The following is a 23,245-nucleotide window of genomic DNA, read 5'->3' on the forward strand; positions in this document are numbered from 1 at the left end:
GAATAGCATGCCGCTGCAAGATGCTGTGGTAGCCATGCTGGTTCAGTGTGCCTTCAATTTTGAATAAATCCCCAACAGTGTCACCAGCAAACCACCCCCACACCATCACACCTCCTCCTCCATGCTTCACGGTGGGAACCAGGCATGTAGAGTCCATCCGTTCACCTCTTCTGCGCCACACAAAGACACGGTGGTTGCAACCAAAGATCTCAAACTTGGACTCATCAGACCAAAGCACAGATTTCCACTGGTCTAATGTCCATTCCTTGTGTTCTTTAGCCCAAACAAGTCTCTTCTGCTTGTTGCCTGTCCTCAGCAGTAGTTTTCTAGCAGCTATTTTACCATGAAGGCCTGATTCACACAGTCTCCTCTTAACAGTTGTTCTAGAGATGTGTCTGCTGATAGAACTCTGTGTGGCATTGACCTGTTCTCTAATCTGAGCTGCTGTTAACCTGCGATTTCTGAGGCAGGTGACTCGGATGAACTTATCGTCCACAGCAGAGGTGACTCTTGGTCTTCCTTTCCTGGGGCGGTCCTTATGTGAGCCAGTTTCTTTGTAGGGCTTGATGGTTTTTGCGACTGCACTTGGGGACACTTTCAAAGTTTTCCCAATTGTTTGGACTGACTGACCTTCATTTCTTAAAGTAATGACAGCCACTCGTTTTTCTTTACTTAGCTGCTTTTTTCTTGTCATAATACAAATTCTAACAGTCTATTCAGTAGGACTATCAGCTGTGTACTGTATCCACCTCCTGTACAACACAACTGATGGTCCCAACCCCATTTATTAGGCTTGAAATCACACTTATTAAACCTGACAGGGCACACCTGTGAAATGAAAACCATTTCAGGTGACTACCTTTTAAAGCTCATCAACAGAATGCCAAGAGTGTGTGGAGCAGTAATCAAAGCAAAAGGTGGCTACTTTGAAGAACCTAGAATATAAGACATATTTTCAGTTGTTTCACACTTTTTTGTTCAGTATATAATTCCACATGTGCTAATTCACAGTTTTGATGCCTTCAGTGTGAAGCTACAATATTCATAGTCATGAAAATAACTCTTTGAATGAGAAGGTGTGTCCAAACCTTTGGTTTGCACTGTATATATGTATATATATATATATATATATATATTCTGTTTTTCTTCTTCTTACTTGGGATTATGAATCTGAGAATATTATTTAATAGTAATATTTTAATATTTTATTAAATAATATTTCGGTCTGTTAAGGGTTGTCCTGTGAATACCAGCCCAGTAAGGCGATGGTATTAGGACAAGACAGAAAGGTGTGAGACGAGCTCTGACATTATTGAACAGCATAAACTCTGCACACACATGGAATGAATTCACACAATTTCTTAAAATACAAGAATTTATTGACAAAAATAAGTCAACTCAAAGTCAAACATATTTCAATCAACAAACTCTTTTCTATGCTAAAACAATCCAACTAAACTACCAAGCAGAATTAAAGAATAACGAAGACTAATGGGCTATGTGCAATATAAACAAGTTGATTAAAGATGATTGAAAACCATGACCAAAAGAGTGATGCAACATTACCATGCAATATTTATGTCTGAGAACCAAGGATGATCTTGAAGAATCTGGAAATGAAGTTAAGTTAGTCTTGTAACTAACTTATGCAATAATCAGCAAACCTTTAGACAACCATTCACAATGCAAGATCAGATAAAATATTATTTTAATAAAATAATGTTTTAAGAATGATCTGCTGAATAAAACCAACCGTCTGGATGACCAATTCTCAATGGTGTCTCATTAGCTGCCTTTATGTATTGAAATAATATTCAAAGAAATACTATTAAGGGAATATTTTGGAAAAGAGCCAAATCTTTCTGGAGAAATGGGGCTTAATGGTGTTTACTTAGTTATCAAATTTAGTAAAATGATGTTAGGGACACATTATTTACTGGATTGAAAACTAACCTTTCTAGGTAAATATTATTTGGCAGCAAGCACGTGTTCTTACCTGTTAGCAGTTGAAGCTAACAAAGGAGGCTGATAGCTTTGCACCAGAATCAAAACACACACCTTTAAAAATACCATCAATAAAAGGGTTAAAATGCATAAGCGTGGATGGCGCATTATGATCTGTTTAAAATCACCCTTTAAATAAAGTTTGTCTTAACTTTAAAACATACAAACAAAGAACACAAAACCAAACTTCATAAAATGGAAAACGTTTAGATCATTTCAATCTAAATCACTTCTATATTTTTCTGCCGCAACACTTAACATCATGAACTGTGGTGAGGAACGTTGTCAAAGGCGGCAAAGTTTAAAGAAAAGTCCACAGTCTTTAAACGCTAACCTCCTTAGCTGTGGGGAGTGGTGGCTGTTCTGTTGGCCGGCCAAACTGCATGTTACCGTAACCACGGTGATGCGGCTCTTGTTGTCCTTCTCTCAGGCAGGGAAAACCGCTTCAGAGACAGCGTCTCTACTGGGGACTTCTCTGGGACAGTTTGCTTCTACAGGCCTCAGAGAGAAAGTAAGCAATGCTTATACCTTAATTTACCCCTTTTTATGAATGAATACCGGATTTTTTTCAACAGTAATTCATTCGTACTTAATTTAGCGCATTTGATCGATGATCGTATGACACCCTTGGATCCAGTTTAAAGAGTTTATGTCTTTTTTCCAGCAAAGAGACATTAGCGCGCTGTTCCTCTCCGGCCAGTCTCTCAGTCCTGGGTGGTAGAGGTCGGACCATTGGAAAGGGGGCGCTTTTATGCAGCCAGTGGCATCATGGGAATTCCGCTGCTACAGTTTGCTTGGCTGTGCCGGTAGTAGGTTAATGCAATTTATTTTGAAAGTTCCAGAAAGGTTTGTACCGGAGTTTAATGTTGAAATCCATGGCTGGGTCCCAACATTTATATGCACAACAAGTTTTTAAAGTTTCCTTCCATCTTACACAATTTCACAAATTCAATCTGCTTCCCCTCAATACGTCTACATATCTGTGTGCTACTTTGTCAATCTGTATCTCTGCTGTCTTTATCTGCTCGCAAGAACAATCATTTGTCCTGAGCAAGATGTTTTATCTGCTCCTCTCTTTATTCTTCCTCACTGCATCTCAAATTTAAATTACCGCATGCCCTGCTGCACCACCAAGTGCTCCCTGATATGCTTAACTGTGTTAAACAGGCTTTTGTTCTGCAACATCCACAATGCATCATTGCGTGTCCTTCTTTCACCTCCTGCTTCCACAGCCTTTAATAATTTGAAAAAAAACATTTGTCCATCTTAAAGTGGTTTGTCTTCAACCTGCTGCACTCGCTTAGCTCTACTCTTCTATTCAGTCTTGAATAGTAAAATACCCACCTACAAAGCACTCTGAAAAAATGAGGTGCCTGGTGGAGCATTGTAATTAAATGTTAGCAAAATAATGACAAGTTACAAACCGGTAATTGATGGCGGGTTTTCTTGCTAAATATATGATAATGAGTGTGTGGAGCAAATGAAAGATGCGTAAAGACAGATTTTGGTGTTGATGGAAAAAACATCTTATAAAAATGCATATCTGAAAATACTAAATTAATTCTCCCTGAAGAGGCCCCCAGAGCTGTTTCTTTTTTATCTTCTATCTCTTATTGCCCTAAGATGCACTGCCATTGTTAAAATTGTCCACTTACATGCCTTAAAAAGCATAATTTAGATTTTTCTGAGTTGGAGGTTTCAGCATTCGTTTCTTACATGCAATAAACAGCAGTCTGCACATCCCCAGTTTGGAAAAGCTGAGCAGTAAAGCTAACAGCAAGTCAGAGTGGAGGCAGCTTTTATGTGGATTTCTATTGTTCCATAAGAACTGTCACCTGCCGTTTTGGGTCGGGTGCGGTTTGGTGGCGGCCTTGGTGTTGGGGTGGGATGTGTTTTGTTGCCCTGCTTGCCTGGTTGTGGCTGCTGTCTGGTGCGGTTTGGTGGCGGCCTTGGTGTTGGAGTGGGATGTGTTTTGTTGCCCTGCTTGCCTGGTTGTGGCTGCTGTCTGGTGCCAGGCTTCGGGGGCTGGGCGCGCTGTTGGCTCTGCCCCTTGGGTTCAGGGGTGGCTGGGCGTGCTGGTCATGTGCCCTCCTTTGTGTGGCGTATTTTGGTTGCGCTGGGCTGGCTGGTCTGCTCCTTTGTTTGGAGTGGGGCCGCATTCTTGGCTGCTTCTGGCTGGGTCCTTTTTGTTGGGGGTCGGTGGCTACTTCGGGCGGCCGGACTGGGTAACGGGGCTGGGGATCAGGGTCTGAGGGGCTGGGTGGTTCCGGGGGGGGCAGGGGATGTTGGTCCCGGTTTTCAGTTGGTTCTCGGGGCCTGTTACCTGTCCCTAGTTTTTTGCCCGGCAGATGTGCCTATGCCTCCCTCCTTTGTTGGGACACGGCAAACGGGGGTGCCTATTGGGGTCAGCTGGGGAGCTGGCTCCCTGGGAGAGCGGTTTGCCCCCCAGTCCTTCCCTCCCCATTCCCTGACACCTCCCTCTGCCAGCTCCATCACAATACCACTCATGGATGGCCTTGGGGTGTGGGTGCGCCATCGGAGTGCCACAAGGGATTTCCTTCTCTGTGGTCCCATGGCAGCCTGTGCCCAAATTTTATTGTACAACTTAGACACTCTCACTTATAACATTTTCATGACATTTACATGTAGGGTCTTGGAGGTGGGCGCACTCAATGGCATCAGGAGGGAGGATATCCTAGTAGCCTATCCTCTGGTGCCAGCACTCACCTCTAAGGGTATAATTTCATGGAGACATTGAGGATTCAGAGTGGGGGGGGCATACCCTCTTCCCCACCGTTTTTTTTTCTTTTTAAATGCACACTACAACAACACGCATCAACACCACATTTGAGCTGGTGGAGGCAGGCTTGGGGTCTTTTCACACCACCGTTCGCTATTTCCCATCTGTGGTCGGAGGACGGGAGAGGGAGTGGGCCCTCTAGTCGGGTCTGGGCTGGGGTTGGGGGTCGGGTCTTGGGGATTGTCCGGTGCTGGGCTGGCGTTTCGGCTCTCTCGGGATTGCTTGGGTTCCCTTGGATCTCGTCCTCTGGCTTTGGGCCCTGGTCTGCCGGCTGGGGGGGTGCTGGGCTCCGGCAGGGGGGTCTTAGCCAGCCTTGATTGGGATGTGGCCCCGCTTTGATGGAGGGGCTGGCCCCAGCTTGCCGGCCACCCGCACCCCCGCATGGCCACCAAGCCGTGGTGCGCCATGCGGGGGTGTGGGTGGCCAGCAAGTTGGGGCGCCCCCGGGATTTGGGGGTGGGGTTGGCGGGGTGCCCGGTAACTGGGGCCACCGTGGCCTTTTTCCACTGCTTCCTTCTGTGGTCCTGGCCTGTCTTGTCCAAGGGGGGATCGGGGCAGTGGGCTGGGGGTGGTGTGGAGGGGCTGCGGCCTGGATAGTGTTTCTCCCTGGGCGGTCATTGCAGTGGCAGTGATGTAGTGTTTTTTGTTGCTGAGGGGAGCATGGCGGGGTCACTGGCCCTGGGTGCCTGCTGCTGGCCAGGGACCTCTTGGTGGATGAGTTTGTCCCGTCATGGTGCGGGGTCAGGGGTCCGGTTGTGGGTGCGGTGCTCGGTGGGGTCTGCCCTGCTGCGCCAGTGGGCGGGGGTGGCGTTGCGTGGGGCCCTTGCCTTGCCGTTGCGGCACGCTGTGTGGTGGGGGAGCGGGGTGCGGCGGGGGTTCTTAGAGCGGGGCTGTGTGTGGAGCTTGCGCTGTGTGGGTGTGGCTTCATGGGCTTCTCTGCCACGGAATTCACCTGTGGGGGTGTGCCCCTGTGGGGTTGGGGATTCGTGCCGTTTGGGTTCGGGGTTATGTGTTCAATATCGGTGTCCTTGTTGGGGGTGGCCCTGTGGGGAGGTTCTTGTTGGGGTGGGAGACTCATGGGGTTGGGATCGAGCTTGTTGGGGGGTCGGGACTGCTCCGTCCTGGGGCGGCTCCGGGTGGCGGGTTGGTTTGGGCCATGTGGACCCCTCTTTTGTACATAGCCCCCTCTCTGGAGGTGGATGGGGGTTGTTGGGGACTGGGTTCGGGGCGGGAGCCGGGCCGGGTTCACCCGGGTCTGGGCAGTACCGGCGCTGTCTGCCTCCCTCTGCCCCAGGAGGGAAGGGGACCACCTCCTGGGTCCGGGAACTGGTTGCCCCTAGGGGGTACCGGCGCCTGGACCTGGGAGTATAGAGTATGCATGGGGAGTATGAGTGAGTGTATGACGTTCATTGTTGTTTATCCTTACGTTGGGTGTGAGTGATTTTATGTGTATGCATGAGGGTGGGAGTGGGTGATTGTGACTGTGTGTGCCTGTTTTTTTTTGCGACAGGTTGGGTTTTGGACTGCTCCCTCTCCTGGATCAGCTTCCTCCCCGCCACACCGCCTGCCGGTGGTTGGAGTCTCTGCCCGCTGGTGTACTTGTTGTTCTCGATGTCCGGGGCCGGGTGCTTTGGTGTGTGCTGGCTCACTCCCGGTGGCTGCCTGCCGGGGCCTGGCCCCCTGGGCTCTGTCGGGCCTCTGCTTGGGGGTTGGTGTGTCCCGTGGTTTTGGGCCTCTGGGTCCATGGCTGGATCTGCTCGGGCGTGGACGGCTGCCGGCGGGGCCTGAGGGCTCATCGCTGCGGCTCCCTGGGCTTCTGCACTGTCGCTGCTGGGTGGTTCCCTTTGGACTCTCCACTGCTCTTCTCTGGGGGGGTTGCGGTAGTCCTGGCGGTGGTTCTCCTGGGGTTCCTGTGCTTTGGGGGGCCTTTAGATGTCTGTGGCTCGGATTTCCTCAGTGTCCGTCCAGGGACCATGGGGCAGGCCTGTGGGTCCTCACACTCCCTATTGCATATTTTTGTGGAGAAACCTTGTATACAAAAGCGCGTCCACACCCATACTCACAGGTGTTAAGCTTCAGGTGTTGACAGATACACAGATGTTCTATATTGGGCTGCACCTCTCACTAAGTACATTTTACATTCAGAATTACTGTGTACTATTTTGTTAAAAAAGAAAAAACAGCTGCATGTGTATAAGCAAACAGGGTGTCATCTTGTATTCTCTTCATCCTTCTTTCTCTCCTCCTCTCTTTCCTCCTTTTCTCCCCTTTTTCCCCCATCTCTCTCTTTTTTGAGCTTCTTTTTTCTTTTTCATTTCAGTCTCCGTGTCCGTAACAATTGAAATATTCCCAAAGAAGTTTATAATAAAGTTTCTTTTATAAATATCAAGCAAAGCTTTAAAGCATTAGCTGTGATGCTCTGCTTGTGAAAGTAAATCTGTTGGGCTTTTCTTGGCACTCAGACAACAATTCTGAGCGATACTCTGCCAGACAGGACAAGGTAAAAAAAAAAAAAAAAGAACTGTCACCTCAGAAAGTTCATAGCAGTTCATGAAAATGTTATTTGATAAACGCTGACATGGCACCACTTTGGTATTTAACCATTATTTATACTGCACACAGTGCTGGGACACAGTCTGTTACAACAGTTGTACATCTTTATTCACCCTTCGTAAAAATTGCATCAAAAAGTCACTGTAGCTGGCGTCCAGTTACATTACCTTGCTGTTTTGAAGTTAACTAATCTGTTCCCCCTAACTGAGGTCATTGAGATCGCTGTTTCCTGCAGTTAAGATGCTAGAAATAAATTGACAAAACCCAACATTAAAACATCAAATATGTTTTTTAAATCTTTTGTTGCTATGATCAACATACTAACATATCATACTATTTTCCTACTGTACTCCACCACCGCCTGCCAGTGTTTTAAATTGTTCTACATAGATTAAGCATTTTTTAAAATATTTTTTATTTCTTTTTTAAAATCATTTATAATGAATTAATTGGCAGTAAAATGCAGTTAAACACTTATGTGTTTTAATGCACACTTGTCTGTTTGGTTTTAGACAACCCTGTCTTAGTATAATTGCATGTCCAACCAATATAAAGTCTTTGGTTTACGGTCTCTCTCTAGAAGATTTAACAATAAGGCATGAACAAATGTTTTATTTTCCAGCCTTTGGTGTTTAATTTAAGGGTGGGAATATTTAGCCACTTAACAATTCAATAACAATTCAGAAGGATACTATTTAATTATAAACAGGTTATTAATGTAAGATGGTGCCCCAATGACCCCTCATGCAAACACATCAACAGCATCAACAACGGACCCTCTATGTGCACCCCTAATTACGAAGAGCCCAAAACAGTTAGTGTTAGTTCAACAAAATGCATAAAAGGATGTTTAATGATAAACTGAAAACTTTGAAGACATGGAACACATAAGAACAGGACATAAAGCACCGGCAGAGTCACAGGCAGTAAAAGGGAAGAATAATTGGAAATAACAGGCATGATAATGGTAGGACTATGCAGAGAGCGATGAGAAAACTAGAGAGCTGACAGTGAGCAGCCTACAAAAACAAATAGTCTCTGGCACTATCAGACGCTTATAACCCAGCAGTCACAAATCGGAAAAGCCTTGTTCCTACTAGTGCCACATTAATTAAATCTTCCTGTTTATCTCTGGCATCCAACAAAGAAATGTGCAGTGCTGTGACTCAAGCTCGTAATGGCAGTCCACAGTTGAATATTACCTGTCAATCGCAGCAGGGATGGAAAATAGCGATTTACATTTACTTGTGCTACTGTAATTAAAGAGTTCACAAGGACTAATTAAGTGTGCTGTGATTTAAGCACCTTACTCTGTAACAGCTGGAATCCCATTCATAACTGAGTAAAAATAAAAAATAAAAATTAATTAATGCTGAGATGGTGGCGATCAGCTGCAGCAAACCCTAAATACAGAAGCCGACAGAACAAATTTGGAAATGTATGTACCTCCAAAATATTCTTAATGTTATTTGCTGACAAATTTTATTTTGTGTTGCATTTTCATTTATAAAGGTGGAGTTTTAGTTAAAAACAGTTTGGGAGCAATATCTCCTCTTTTCCTTTATGTACGAAATATACGAGTTCAGGGTTCAGGATGTGTGGCAGTTCTCTCTGTCTTCCTGGAGCTACAGGTTCACCTGGTGGGCGGTGCTGCAGGGCCTCTCACACGTGTGCCTAATCACACTCACTCCTGGAGCTTAAAAGAAGCTGGCTGCCAGTCATTCAACGCCTGAGAGTCAACCTTAACGGTACCTCTAGCCAACTCCTTGTCTTTTCCTGCTCACCGAGTTTTTGTACTTACCGTGTCTTATGTTTCTTGCTCCAAGGTTACTGCTCAAGTTCCTGCCAGGGATCTTTTCCTGGTCACACGTGTCTGTCGTTCCACAAACATTTCATCCAGAGACCACACAGCTGTCAGTTCCCATGACCGGCTTCTCAAGGCTTCTCTCCTGGCTTTGCTCAGTTTGGGTTAGTCACCTGTACGCCGGCCTATTACAGACGCTTACTGCCAACACCCTGGACCTTGCCACAGATCTACCCTCTTTGCCCAATTACCTTGGATCCACAAGTAAGACCAATCCATCATTTAATGCATCATTTTACATCTTCTTACTTCCTGGTTCATTGCTTTTTAATAAAATTATTGAAACTTTCCAGTGTCTCCTGGGATTATCTGCATGTGGGTCCGAAAACTGCCTAAGACTATGACAGAGAGGGACTTTCTTCTGCTTTTAAAAGGGCAACTAAGTAACTTTTAATTCAATTAACATTTGAATGACGTACTTTTTTACTTTTGTTTGAATAACATTTTACACTGGTAACTTTAATTGTATTTTAGTAAAATCTTATCAAAGTAACTGTACCTTTACTTGAGTACATTATTTTTGTATTCTTACCACCTCTGAAAGCCAGATGTACTAAAGACGGTGGAGAGATTATAGATGGTGGAGCGATAAAGAGTCCGTTGCTGCAGAGGTTACAGATACAGTGAATGGTATAGGTGTACAAATACAGAAGCTTTTCAGTTTTTATTCTCCTCCATATTATCAGGTTCAAGTTGTTAAGTTTGGAAGTTATTTTGCTGAATGTAAACAAACACAATATGTATACATATATATTATTGCTGTAAATTAAATTGGCCATTTGAGAATTAAAATATCACAATAAATACAAGTATAAAGAAAAGATGATAAAAACATGAATGAAAAAATAAGGAGGTGGTTTATTCAAAAGTACACCATGTGATGGGTATAGGGGGATTTTCTGGACATACAGAAAGAATAAACTTGCACAGCTTACAGGGTCTATATCTCAAGTGGTCATTGGGCGAGTGTCAGGGTAAACCCTGGATGGGTGACCAGTTCATCACAGGGCAAGCTTTGCATTCAACTGCAATACAATACGGAACATTAGGCAGAGGCAGAAAGAGGAGAAACTACGGTAAATCAAATTCCTCATTATGTTCTAAAAAGTGGCTGCTGTTTGTCTAAAGGGGGTGTGATGGTTTTCTATTCAATGTGTTGAATACATTTATGAGGAATTGCAAAAATTATCAGCTTGTGAAAAAAATGTTACAGAGGATAAGAGAGATGGTTGGCTAAAAGTGGGTGCGAGCACAGTTTCCAAGAATTATTAGGCAGAAACAGAGTCATAAAAAGGAGGAATGAGAACAAAAAAGACAATTAAATGTGAAAATGCTCTTTTATTGATGTTCTTAATGCAGCTGCATTGTAATGTCACAAAATTTCCCATTAGGAACAGCAAAAAAGGCCAAAAAATATTAAATTCACAAAAGAGAAAGATGGAGAGAAGTTAATAGACACGGTGCTCATATCTTTAATAGCTAATCTCAGCAACTTCTAATGCGGTTAAAGAAAAAGGCTCATTTTAAGGGATAGTTTTGTGTTGTCAGTGCATTTATCGACATCCTTAATATCTTGAAAACATTAACATTGTGTGGGTTCAGAACTGTGCTCTGAACCTACACACTGAACTGTGCAAACACGATCATTAATGTCCACCCTGCTTATGTAAACCCTATAGTTTTAATGTTAAAACCACTTTGATTTTCTTCCTGGGTCTGTTTTCTTTTTGTGTGGTAAAACAGGAAATTCTCATGTAGTATATTTCGAAGGTCTGATGGACCTCAGACACCTGTAATAAACATTAGGTGCTTAAAAAAGCCAGATCTGTCTGGGTGGACTTACACTGAAGGAGTTACCCTCTATTCTTCTGTCCAAGAGCTCCTTTATTTCTTTAGCAATTAGATATATCAATGACTATAGGTTTATAAAAATTGCTAGTGATTGTTTAAATGTTTTTAATATTAATTAAGCACCAATAATTGTTGGGACCCAGCCATGGAAACAACATTAAAACTCAGGTACACACTTTTCTGGAACTTTAAAAATAAATTGCATTTAACTGACTTCCAGCAACTGAGGAAAGTGGGGTAAAAGCAGACTTCCCATGATGCCACTGTCTGAATAAGAGCACCCCCTCTCCAACAAGCCGACCTCTTCCACTGTTCCTCTTTGCGGGACTGGGATCGGAGAGGCAGCGCGCTAATGTCTTTGCTGGCAAAAAGACATAAACTCTTCAACTGGATCCAAGAGTGTCATAAGATCACGTGATCATATGCACAAGTTAAGTATGAGTGAATAACTGTTTGTGTACCCAGTATTCATTCATAAAAATGGGAATTAAGGTACACGCCTGGCTTGACTTTCTCTCTGAGGCCTGCAGAAGCAAACGGTGTCCCAGAGAAGTCCCTGCAGAGACGCTGTCTCTACAAGCCGAGTGAAGCGGTTTCCTTGCCTGAGAGAAAGACAAACAACAGAGGCCGCATCACCGTGGTAATGTGCAGTGTGGTTGGCGGACACAACGAGCCGTCTTTCATCCACAGCTATGGAGGTTAGCTGTGGCTAACCATTGTCCACTGTGGATTCTTTCTTCAAACTTTGACATCACCTGGACAACTCCTCAGCATGGTCAGAGGTTAGGTTTGGGCAGAGCAGAATAATATAGAAGTGATTTAGATTGAAATGATCGAAACATTTTTCATTTTATGAAGTTTGGTTTTGTTTGTTTTGAACTCAGCTATCTTGGTGCTAGCAGGCTATCTGCAGCACACATGTTCAGTTTTGTGTTCTTTGTTTGTGTGTTTTTAAGGTTAAGACACACTTTATTTAAAGGGTGATATTAAACAGAAGATTGATTATAACGCGCCGTCTGCGCTTATGCATTTTAAACCCTTTTATTCAGTGTATTTTTAAAAGTGTGGGTTTGATTCTGGTGCTAAGCTATCAGCTTCTTTGTTAGCTTCAACTGCTAACAGGTAAGGACACGTGCTTGCTGCCAAATAATATATATACCCAGAAAGGTTTAGCTTTCAATCCAGTAAATAATGTGTCCCTAACATCATTTTAATAAATTTGATAACTAAGTAAACACCATTAAGCCCCATTTCTCCAGAAAGATTTGGCACTTTTCCAAAATACGTCCTTGAATGTTTTACCATTCCCTTAATAATATTTCTTTAAATATTACTTTAATAAATAAAGGCAGCTAATTAGACACCGTTGAGAAATGGTCATCCAGAAGATTGGTTTTACTCAGCATATCATTCTTTAAAACATTATTTTATTAAAATTACTTTATCTGATCTTGCATTGTGAATGGTTGTCTAAACGTTTGCTGATTATTGCCTAAGTTAGTTCCAAGACTAACTTAACTTCATCACTCTTTCAGTCATGGTTTTCAATCATCTTTAATCATCTTGTACATATTGTACATAGCCCATTAGTCTTCATTATTCTTTAATTCTGCTTGGTAGTTTAGTTGGATTGTTTTAGCATAGTAAAGAGTTTGTTGATTGAAATATGTTTGACTTTGAGCCGACTTATTTTTGTTAATACATTTTTGTATTTTAAGAAATTGCGTGAATTCATTCCATGTGTGTGCAGAGTTTATGCTGTTCAATAATGTCAGAGCTCATCTCACACCTTTCTATTTTGTCCTAATACCATCGCCTTACTGGGCTGGTATTAACAGGACAACCCTTAATATTAAAATATTAATAATACATATTAAATAATATTCTCAGATTCATAATCCCAACATAATTAAAATTAGATAACTACTAAAATGCCTAAACATCTAGGTTATAATAAAATACCTAAATTAGGCTTGTGTACTTACATCAGTGAACAAGTGTTGAAGAAATGGAAGAATGCACTGGTGACAAATGCAGTACTACAGTAATGATGCTCTATTTATACTTTAATGGTGCGTTCACACCGAATGCGGTTTCTGCGAAAGGAGCGGCCGATTTACATGTTATCCCTATGTAGAGGAGCGGAGCAGCGCGGCGCGGTGCGGTGCAAAGGACACGGAGGACGCGGCGCGGAAGGCGTGCCAAGCGAAGCGGGAGCAGAGCGAGAGCGATGGACAAGTCTAAAAATCTGAATTTTTTCCTAAATTCGCGTCACGTCAACCAATCAGGGACTGGATGTGGCTGTGACATAGGGTGAACGACCACAGCGGAGAAGAAGCGGTTGTCAGTGAAGATGGAGGACCAGATCATAGTGGCGACGTGCGGCAAGCCAGAGTCATATGACTCAACTAATTACTTTTACCGAGACAAGTACAAAAAGGATCTGGCCTGGTTATGTTTAGGCACAAATATCTTATATTTAGGAGATGTGGACATAAAAAAAATCGGCTGTTTTTTTACTGAGCTGAGATTTATTTACTCACCGAAGACAGATGGACAGGCGTTCAGCAGCGGGGATATAGTGCCAGTAGTTGGTGTCCCAGAGGCCGATTCGTCTTCCAACGCGGGACAGCAGATCTTCGAACTGGGTCCTGGATAGACGGAAGTACCTCTGAAATTGACCGTCATCCAGACGCAGCTCCTGGAGTAGGTGGTGGTACTCTCCGAACTGTTCCCGTCCCTGAATAATCTGGTGAACCCAGGGACGTCGAGGTTGGCGGCGTTTTTCGGCTCTCCACAGGTAAAACACTGTAATTATCTGTGAAATCCATGTCGGCCATGTTCAGTTGAAACCAGCAAGCAGCAGATGGAAGCTCCTCCTACTTGATGACACAGCGAAGCGTTGCCTCTTGTTGCCAAATGCCAACGCGGAGTTCACGCGGAATGTCAAGCGGGCAAAAGCACACAAATGAGGCGAAATATTCGCAGAATCCGCGTTCGGTGTGAACGCACCATAAGAACTGATAGTGCTTATGAGGTGTTAGAAAGGTAAGCTTTATTCAACATCTTCTACTTTTATTGACCCCAATGGTAAAAATGAGTAGAAGGTCTTAAAATAAAAGACTTTTTTGTTTTTTTTTATTCAGTGGGAAAATCCAATGTTAAGAATTATTATTTTTAACAACATCACTGGTACCACAATTATTGACACCCCTAACACTTCCTTGGAAGTCTCCAACTCTTGGTCCAGGTGCAGAAACGTCCTGTGTGATTATGGGCTCAAAGCCCTTAATAATATCAATTAGTTATTTACCATTAATAATTGATCATTATTAACCCAAACCACTAAATATCACTGCTTAGTCAGCCGCTTCACAGAACGGTGGGGAACTTTGACCTTAATTTGACAGACAAATCATGCTTTCACGTAAATAATCACAAGCTTCTCCTGAATATATATGTGAAGATTTATTGAAGCCATATTACCCTGATATACTTCTAGTCTGGTCCAAAAACCATCACCTAACTAACTAGCACTATTCTACACAAAGAGGATAAAAATGACTACCTAACAATAATAATAAAAGAAAATATATGCGCATTGAGTGTCTATGAAGATCGAACCAGCAGTTTTATGGACAAAATGTCCAATTTGGGTTAACTTGGAAAGAGAAGCCCTTCTGGTGTGCTGATGTCTCGATTGCAGCGATCAGCTGGTAGACTGAGGGCTGCGACCTTAGCCACTAGCAGCTGATTGCCCCAAATCTTGAACAAAGGGCCATAAAACTCTGAGGCTACTGGTGATTCTAAACCAACTTAACTATGCCTCACCCTGCCCAGACCTCTAAATGCACCTATCTGATTTAATAGAAAAATGAACGTATTCTCCATATTTTCCCCATCCAAAACGGGGAAAATATGGCGAATATTTGCAGTCAACTCGATCAACATAGAGAAAACTCATGTTCTTGGAAATAAAAACTTCAGTGGGTTTCCACCTTCGCAGGGTGTTAGCGGGGTCTTCGATCGGTATATGAATCTTCTCCGGGAATGGCCGGGTGGAGGAAAAGTTTGCCTGCGAGCTTTTGTCTTTCCAGATATGCGCCTCCATTGCGTCGTCCCATGAGACGCGCTGGAAATGGCAAAGAAAGTTTATTTTCCGTGGGTTTTATAATCCCGGGTGACGTCAGAGCTGCGACGTCTGTTGAGCTTCGCATGTTGAATTGTGCAGCCTAGTCGGTCTGTTCGACCAAAATGGATGACCCCAACAGGACAGTTCTAAGAAGTTGCCTCCTTCCCAGGGAGAAATGTTTGATATCATGTCAAGAAAATATGGGCGTTAAATCATTAAGTGCATTATTTGCTTAATCACTTGAAAATGTTTTAAAAACAGGACATGCCCAACGGCCTAAAATCAAAATTATAAAATATCTAAAATTACAAAAGTTTAAAAGGTCCCGCTAATCAGAATAAAAGTTTTAAATTATAATAAACTTTTCTACTGGGGACAAAGGTTATTTGAGATTTTCTACCTTAGAACTGAACGAGACAGAGGACCCCTATCCGACGGATCATGGCTGAGCTTGAATCTCCTGACAATATTTAGGTAGAAGTTTACAGAGACTCGAGAAGTCTATGACTCTTGGTCCAGACATAGACCAACACCATTAACCAGACACGAAATGAGCCAGAAGAGTTCTAAGGAATTGCCTCCTCCCTTGGAAGAAACAATTGACTTCATGTTAAGAAAACCTATGGACCAAAAATCCCAAAGTGCATTAATGAATGAATAAAAACATTAGTTTTCCAAAAGGGGGTTCATTCAGCCTTAAAATATTAAAATTCATTCATTTTAGTTTGTAGTTCAACTATTCTTTACTTTTCTTGATTTTATTTTTACTTTCCTTTATTCATGCATTAATTGTTTTTTTTTTGTCACTGGTTCAGTTGTCCTTTCGTCACTTATCTTCAAACTAATCTTTATTGTCATGAAACACAAGTAAGTGGTTCATTTAAAATGAGACCTGACATGCAGGAAGCCACAAAAAAAGTTTTACTACTTAAATTTAAAAGACTGGAGCAACAGTTAACGGCTTCTGATATCAACCAATGCAATCTATGATGAAGCAAATCCAAAGCAAGAGGAAGTATAGAAATTGCAACTGAGTATTAGATAATGATCTGGCAGTATGTAAAAGAAACTAGGAACAATGTTTACAGATGGAAATAATGATAAATGAGTGTCAATCTGCAAAATGGGACATATGTGTAAAAAAAACCCGGTAAAACCAACCAAAAGAAACACACTCTGCAAACAGGAAGTGAAGACTTGATTGTGTGATAACACAATAGACCTAAAATAAAAGGAATAAATCATAATTTACCTCAAGACACCTCTGATATTTTAACAGAACAACTATTCAGGAAGGGAAAAAGCACAGTCCAAATCTAAATACTACAAGGTCAACGGAGCATGCCATTCAGACCTAAATGCAAAGGCCACAAAAATCTGATTGCTATTCAAAGTGCCAGATGTCTAAAGCCAACATTAATTTTCAAAGTTTTTATCTGAATTCTGAATATACTTAAAAAGCCTTGTCTAGATTAGTAGAATTCAGCAAATAAAATATTTTTATTTTATTATAATGAAGGGAAACATAATAGATAAACATGACACAGGACAAAGAAGGTATAGACAGATAAAAAAAATCAGAAAGGCAGCAAGAAAGTATTGTTTTGAAATATAGTGTCAAGAGAACTTGTTAAATTTAAAAATGAAATATGACCAAGGTGAGGTTCCATATGAACCATTTTTCTGACAAATGCATCAAAAAGATAAATGAGGAGCCTCTGAGAAAGCAGAAAAGATAAACTGGTATTCAAATAACATTTGTCATCATTTATATTGACTTATGAGCAGAAAACACATTTAGAAGTTATCATAACACTTTTGAATATCTGAAGCATTAATGATTATACGTTAATAGAAACAGATACTTCAGTGATGCCAAGTAGCCGTGTCGGTGGGACAGGGCATTCAACAAATGCATTGCTGTAGAAAGATTTCTTCTACAGGTCCTTCTCAAAATATTAGCATACTGTGATAAAGTTCATTATTTTCCATAATGAAATGATGAAAATTTAACATTCATATATTTTAGATTCATTGCACACTAACTGAAATATTTCAGGTCTTTTATTGTCTTAATACGGATGATTTTGGCATACAGCTCATGAAAACCCAAAATTCCTCTCTCACAAAATTAGCATATTTCATCCGACCAATAAAAGAAAAGTGTTTTTAATACAAAAAACGTCAACCTTCAAATAATCATGTACAGTTATGCACTCAATACTTGGTCAGGAATCCTTTTGCAGAAATGACTGCTTCAATGCGGCGTGGCATGGAGGCAATCAGCCTGTGGCACTGCTGAGGTCTTATGGAGGCCCAGGATGCTTTGATAGCGGCCTTTAGCTCATCCAGAGTGTTGGGTCTTGAGTCTCTCAACGTTCTCTTCACAATATCCCACAGATTCTCTATGGGGTTCAGGTCAGGAGAGTTGGCAGGCCAATTGAGCACAGTGATACCATGGTCAGTAAACCATTTACCAGTGGTTTTGGCACTGTGAGCAGGTGCCAGGTCGTGCTGAAAAATGAAATCTTCATCTCCATAAAGCTTTTCAGCAGATGGAAGCATGAAGTGCTCCAAAATCTCCTGATAGCTAGCTGCATTGACCCTGCCCTTGATAAAACACAGTGGACCAACACCAGCAGCTGACACGGCACCCCAGACCATCACTGACTGTGGGTACTTGACACTGGACGTCTGGCATTTTGGCATTTGTTTCTCCCCAGTCTTCCTCCAGACTCTGGCACCTTGATTTCCGAATGACATGCAGTATTTGATTTCATCCGAAAAAGTACTTTGGACCACTGAGCAACAGTCCAGTGCTGCTTCTCTGTAGCCCAGGTCAGGCGCTTCTGCCGCTGTTTCTGGTTCAAAAGTGGCTTGACCTGGGGAATGCGGCACCTGTAGCCCATTTCCTGCACACGCCTGTGCACGGTGGCTCTGGATGTTTCTACTCCAGACTCAGTCCACTGCTTCCACAGGTCCCCCAAGGTCTGGAATCGACCCTTCTCCACAATCTTCCTCAGGGTCCGGTCACCTCTTCTCGTTGTGCAGCGTTTTCTGCCACACTTTTTCCTTCCCACAGACTTCCCACTGAGGTGCCTTGATACAGCACTCTGGGAACAGCCTATTCGTTCAGAAATTTCTTTCTGTGTCTTACCCTCTTGCTTGAGGGTGTCAATAGTGGCCTTCTGGACAGCAGTCAGGTCGGCAGTCTTACCCATGATTGGGGTTTTGAGTGATGAACCAGGCTGGGGGTTTTAAAGGCCTCAGGAATCTTTTGCAGGTGTTTAGAGTTAACTCATTGATTCAGATGATTAGGTTCATAGCTCGTTTAGAGACCCTTTTAATGATATGCTAATTTTGTGAGATAGGAATTTTGGGTTTTCATGAGCTGTATGCCAAAATCATCCATATCAAGACAATAAAAGACCTAAAATATTTCAGTTAGTGTGCAATGAATATAAAATATATGAATGTTAAATTTTCATCATGACATTATGAAAAATAATGAACTTTATCACAATATGCTAATATTTTGAGAAGGACCTGTATATTTACTATTTTGTAAGACTTGAATCTTTTAGATCTGAATTATTTTACTTCAGCAACATTGAAGGTTTTTGAGCATAGACATGCATTTTTCAAGGTCATGCCACAGCATTTCAATGGGATTTGTTTCCAGACTTTGATTGGGCCACACCACAACCTTTATTAATTTGAGCCCGTTTTGTGGACTTGCTGGTGTGCTTCTTATCATTGTCCTGCTTCACAACTCTTGTGTGAGTAAGCTTAAGGTCAAAATTGGGCTGGTCTGGATCTTCTCCTTCAGGATTTTAAGGTAGAGAGTAGAATTCATGGTTCCAATGTGCAGGTTCTGAAGCAACAAACTAAACTCAGATCATCACATTATTACCCACCATCATATTTGAGTGTCAGAGTGCTGTTTGTTTCACACAAGATGTCCTCCAAGAAGATCCACTTTTGTCTTGTCAGTCCACATTTTTCTCAAACGTTTTGGGAAAAGTTGAAGATGTGTTTTTCTTTGGCAAATGTGAGGCTGTCCTTTGTGTTATTTTGTTTCAGCAGTGGTGTGGGCCTGGAATTCTCCCATGAAGGCCAAACTTTTCCAGTCTCTCTTTTTTATTTTTGAATCATGAACTCTGACCGTAACTGAGGCAAGTGAAGCCTGCAGTGGTTTGGATGTTGTTCTGGGTTCTTCTGTGACCTCTTAAATGAGTCATGTATGTACAACTGGAGTAAACTTGGTAGGTTGAAGACTGCTGGGAAGGTTAAACACATTTCCATACTTTCTCCAGTTATGGATAATAGCTCTAACTGATAGATGCTAATGACTGTATTTCTTTCCTGTTCTTGAATTATTGTCTAAATCAGAAGATTGACAAGTTCTATTGAAGTTATTTAATTCATCTCTATAGGTCTAAACATAAGCAGGCAGTGTGGCTTGTGAAAATAAAATCAATTGTCCAAAAATCTTAGTTTTATAACTGCATTTTTTATTCACTCAGGTTGTCTTTGTCTAATATACAATTTTACATGATGATCTGAAACATTGAAATGTGACCAACAAGCAAAAAATATATTTTTTCACAACACCGTACATTTTACTATCAGACATATTTATTTTAAATTATGGTGTTAATTTATCTCGTGTGTCTTTTGACCATTTATCGTATTTTTCCTTCTAGCCTACATATTGACATAATTACGATTGCACCGATTATATTTCTTGTGTTGATTCTTTTCAGTCTGCAGAGTTTAAGAATCAGAATCAGCTTTATTGCCAAGTTCGTACATACAACAAACAAGGAAATTGACTCCGGTACACTTTGCTTTCTGGGTTTCTTTTTTGTTTTTTTGTGTTATAAGATATATTCTGCATATATCCTTATGTCCATAAATACATATATACAATATACACATATGCAAAGGTGGATTTGCAACTTCAGTATGAGGTTGTTTGGTACTCTATTAAATGTTCATCAGAGAAACAGCCTGGGGGAAGAAAATGTCTCTGTGGCGGCTGGTTTTAGTAAACAGTGCTCTGTAGCAGCGGCCTGAAGCTAAAACTCTAAATAGTCTATGTGCTGTGTTGGGTCTGCAGAGATTTTTCCAGCTCTTTTCCTGACCCTTGACCTGTATAAGTCCTGGATAGAGGGAAGGTCAGCCCTGAATATTCTCTCTGCAGACCTGATTATTTGTTGCAGTCTGGACCTGTGCTGTTTGGTGGATGAACCAAACCACACTGAGATGGATGAAGACAGGACAGACTGAATGATGGCAGTGTAGAAGATGACCAGCAGCTCCTGTGGAAGGTTGGACTTCTTGAGTTGCCTCAGGAAGTACAGTCTCTGCTGTTCCAGGTAGTTCTGACAACACCAGTGTACCAGCTGATCCATCCGTGTTTTTACAGGTGAGAAGAAGCAGCTCGTCTGTCTTGTTACTTAGTATCCCGCAGAGAGCCACGACTCCGCTCGCCAGGAATTCGGTGAAGCTCGGATGGATGAATGATGGTGAACAAATCCCTAAAGAGGACTCTCTGATGTTGAGAAGTTCCTCTCTGCTGTATGAGCCAACAGAATTGTGGCCTGAGACCATAGTACCGTGGCTCGTAAAACATAAATACACACAAATACACAAAGAAAGAGTGAAGCTCCGAGGCTGACATCGTATGCGCCATCTTGGTTTATTTAAATTGTGTGCATTAGATTTTTTGTCCTGAAATGGCCTTTTACTGCAATGAAAATATCTGTGATATATAATTTATGCTCCTGTCAGCGCTTTGTTTTATTGTTTTTTTGTTTTCTGTAACTGTTCAGCACTTTGTTTTAAAGTGCTTTACATTAAGGTTATTATTCTCATAATTATCATTGTTAATGTGTGTGTCTCCATGTTACCCCTTGCTTTCTTTGGATGAGAAAAAGACACACGAAAGCAACAATATATGCTGATTTTTGATGTCATGTGTATGTTTTTTGTGTATGCGAGCTATATGTGTGGCCCCTTCTGCTCTGCTGTTATGGCTCGCTGACCTCCATGTGGCCACAAAGACACACCAGAGAATTCTCTGCCTTTTAGTCTTTTTTGCTACACTGTGTGTCTGTGAGTACATGCGAGTCTGCATTTATTCATGACATGGTGGATGCGTGACTAAAGTCAAGCACACAGCTTTCTCATGTGATGTCTTTATTTTTGTTTTTTAAATGTTCCTGACGTGTTTTTATTACCCGACTGGGTTTATTTATTGCTTATCATTTATCCACCTGCTCACAAACCTAAACTACATGGTTTAAACTGTTTATTAACAACTTTAAATCCACATAGTACAAACATGTTTAGGTATCAAGATAATATCAACCTATGCTTTGTCATAAAACAAAATATCCTCTAGATAAGGCACTACCATCTGCTAATCTAAATGGACACAGATCATGCATAGATAGTCCCCACATAGATAGTTGCCCTTGCTGAGCACATGTAAACAAAACTGGTCAAGTTTTCATTAACCTATTAGACCAGAACATGCTACCACCACTGTGTTTGAGAGCTATAGGCACAGACTAGCTCTTCTGTAATTCTCAAAGCATTCATTTTTTGTGTTCTAACCTTCCATTGCCTTGTTTATTTGTGTTTTGTTTCTAAGCATTTTAAGTATTTTCCATTCAGTTGAAGGCAACAGATTGGATATTTTTCAGTTTTTGACAGTCCAAAACTCCCAAAAAACCTGTAGTCCATAATGGAGTCAGATATACGTTATGTCACGCGTGCACATTTTATGCTTTTTATGCTAAGAAATGCTTAGAATAACTGCTGAAAGCCCAATATTGCCAATAAATGTATGTGCAAGCTGAATGTGTTCAAGTATTTAAGAGTAAAACAGTACATAAAGTGAAAGATGATTAGTTTGGTGCCTTGCATGATGTGATGAAATTTCAGAATGTTTTAAACTTTACAAACAAGAACTAACCATAACAATAATCTTCAAATTTACTTTTCACCCAGGTGGTACACTAATCAAAGCACTGTAGTGCAGTGCTACACTCCACCTCATATTTTACTATAATGTTTTAATTTAAAGTAAGACAGTTGAGTTGAAATCTATGGAAAACAGCAGCCTTCACCACAACTAAATTGTTGGCAGTGGTTCTAAACATGCTGCTGCTGGAGGCTTCCTGTTGCCAGCTCGGTGCCCAGTTGTGCTGCATTCACTGGTGTAGACACATTTTCTCTTTAATTTGGACAATGTTGGTGTTGTTTTGCTTTTAAAACATCAGTCTTCTCAGGATAAGCCCCTCTTTTTTCTACCACTGTTTCTTTTTCCACATACATAATGCACACCAGTGGTGCGTCAGTCATACTGGATGTGTAGCAGTATTACCTTGATTTAAGAAGCTTATGTTTTAAATATTCATGTAATCCATTGGTCTAACTGAATATGGAGATTTTAGACAGCACTTTATTATGAACTGTCTTATTTGCACAACCACATGCATATGTTAAGTCAATTATGGGCGAAATTGATAAAGGCCAAACAAATAAAACACACACACACACACACACACACACACACACACACAAACACACACTTCACTCAATATCTGATCTGATAACATATCAGTATCACAGTAAAATAAATTAGAAGTGCGGCAGAACATAATATTTATGTCCTCTTTTTTACTTTTGAGATTTTCAATACATCCAATTTTCTTCCAATTCTTACATCTATAAAGAAACACTTTTACTCAACATCACACACATATCTCTGAAATTGTTCATTGTTCTATTCACATACAAGGCAGGCTATTTTATGTAAACACACTTTGGGCTCCCACATAGTCGGGCATACTGTGGGTGTACTGTGAGCGGCATGGACTCCGTACACACTCTCCAAGGACATTTGAAATTTCAAAACAGGTGAGTTTACACAGCGCTTTTAAGGCTCCCACATAGTCGGGCGTACTTGATTCAGCAGATGTCCACACGACTAAATCCAGATTCAAAGCCGACATCTGCTGGACATGTCC

General features: G+C 41.6%; 1 protein-coding gene and 1 long non-coding RNA gene across 3 annotated transcripts in view; both read left to right on the forward strand.

Annotated features, from left to right (window-relative positions):
* The window catches only part of LOC124856743 (glutamate receptor-interacting protein 2-like), a 328,206-nt gene that overhangs the window by 17,018 nt on the left and 287,943 nt on the right, over positions 1 to 23,245 (forward strand). The window lies entirely within an intron of this gene.
* Positions 8,634 to 9,782, forward strand: LOC124856747. The gene is made up of 3 exons (XR_007035414.1): positions 8,634 to 9,104; positions 9,183 to 9,424; positions 9,514 to 9,782. It is a non-coding gene; the product is annotated as an uncharacterized LOC124856747 (long non-coding RNA).

This window comes from Girardinichthys multiradiatus, chromosome 20, assembly GCF_021462225.1.
Source record: "Girardinichthys multiradiatus isolate DD_20200921_A chromosome 20, DD_fGirMul_XY1, whole genome shotgun sequence".
Classification (NCBI taxonomy): Eukaryota; Metazoa; Chordata; class Actinopteri; order Cyprinodontiformes; family Goodeidae; genus Girardinichthys; species Girardinichthys multiradiatus.